This window comes from Geospiza fortis, unplaced genomic scaffold (genome assembly GCF_000277835.1).
Source record: "Geospiza fortis unplaced genomic scaffold, GeoFor_1.0 scaffold319, whole genome shotgun sequence".
Taxonomy (NCBI): Eukaryota; Metazoa; Chordata; class Aves; order Passeriformes; family Thraupidae; genus Geospiza; species Geospiza fortis.
In genome coordinates this window covers 389,539-391,304 of record NW_005054576.1, presented here as the reverse complement: position 1 = coordinate 391,304, position 1,766 = coordinate 389,539, and the positions used below count along the sequence as shown (strand labels likewise).

Sequence of the window (1,766 nt, the reverse complement as noted above, 5' to 3'; positions counted from 1 at the left end):
TGCTTGGCTCCACTCTCTGGGCGGTGACCCGGAATCTCAGATTAGATCCAGGTAGGAATGCTTGGCTCCACTCTCTGGGCGGTGACCCGGAATCTCAGATTAGATCCGGGTAGGAATGCTTGGCTCCTCCCTTTGGGTGGAGCATCTCCCAGTGGGATGATGGAATTTTATCAGGGACACTCACTGGCCCATGAACAGAAGAGATCTCCTGGAGGGAGGATTGGTTGTGGAAGAGATAAAGAAAAACTGCCCAATGAACAGAAGATAACTGCCCCACCTCTAACAGATGGCAATAGAATACACACTTACCTTGCAATCCAGGATAGGTCTTCCAAAAATTCGGGGCATTATGGATGGTTTGGGAAGGGAGCTTAAAGATCTTCTCATTCCACCTCCCTGGGACACCTTCCACTGTCCCAGGTTGCTCCAAGCCCTGTCCAGCCTGTCCTCAGACAATTCCAGATGTGGGGAGTCCAAAACCTCTATGGGCAAACCTTGGGATTGGACAGGCCCCTTCCAGCCAGACTCGTGGCCACAATTCTGCTAAAATTGGATGTTCTGGTGCATCTCCTCTCCATGTCAGTGTCTGGACTGGAAAGAGAAAAAATGCCCTGATATTTTCAGTGTGTGCTGGTCTTGGTGATTTAATTACACAGCAGGGCTGTGTCCAGCGCTGGTTTTCAGGCAGTCTGTGGGAAAACAGAGCTGCCCAAGGTCAGCTCAGCACTTTCCTGGCTGCTTTTGTCCGTGTGTCAGTCGATTTTGTGTCTGTCAATACTCCTGGCCCTGCCGAAGTAAACAAGGGCACGGGTTTGCGTTGAGGTGGAGCTAAGGTTTCCAGGGTAATTAATCACCGAGCGTTTCACTCCCCTAATTACCAATACCAGCCAGTGCTGGAGTGAGACCCATTGTGAGGAGCTGAAACGCTTTGCCCGGGGCTGTGGGAGCTGAGCAGGGAATGCCTCACCTCACGTGAGCTCTATTTACATTCCTCCAGCAGCTCACTTGTGAAAAACGCCAATCACTTGTTTTTAAATTTTTAAAAGTTTAATAGTAATAAAATGGTTATAAAAATAGCAATACAGTTAGAGTAATAATAATTTGGACAAATTGAATTAGGACAATGTGAGACAATAGAGACAAAGAGTTACAGATGTCCAGGTACCTTTTTCTGGGCAGCACAAGCCCAAAAAAGGACACCTGTTAACAAAAGATTAACTTTTAAAAACAATAGCTTGTTGCATATTCATACACCTCATACATGATGCATAAATTCCATTCAAACACAGGATTCTGTCTGGTCATCCTCAGCTTCTTCCTCTGAATCCTGACAGCGCCTTCGAGGCAGGAAGAAGTTCATTTCTTCTGATAATGGAGCAATAAATTCTTTACCTCTGAAAGACTGAGGTGTCTTGTGGCTGCTATCTCGTTGCAAGTCTTTTCTTTAAAAAAAGTGAAATAAACACGGACAGGAGATCTTTCTTCTTCTTAATGCCTTTATTAAAAGTGATCAGCTCAGGTGGGGAGAGCCAACGGGTCCGCGCTCCCAGGAGTGGCACGGAGGAGGAGGAGGAAGAGTGCAGCTGTGTCCGCTGCTCTGTGGGCAGAGCTGGGGGTTCTGTCCTCACGAGAGCACCAGCAGATTCCCATTTTTGGTTTGACATTTGAGGTCTTCTGTCTAGCTGACATCTTTAGGTTAGGTTGAGGGGTAAACAGGGTCTTAGCGGATACTGGATTCTGTTCCTCACATCTAGGCATCACTTCAA

At 47.1% G+C, this 1,766-nt stretch overlaps 1 protein-coding gene across 2 annotated transcripts in view; it reads left to right on the top strand.

The window, feature by feature from the left end:
• Positions 1 to 1,766, top strand: part of FZD3 (frizzled class receptor 3) — a 55,656-nt gene that overhangs the window by 50,593 nt on the left and 3,297 nt on the right. The window lies entirely within an intron of this gene.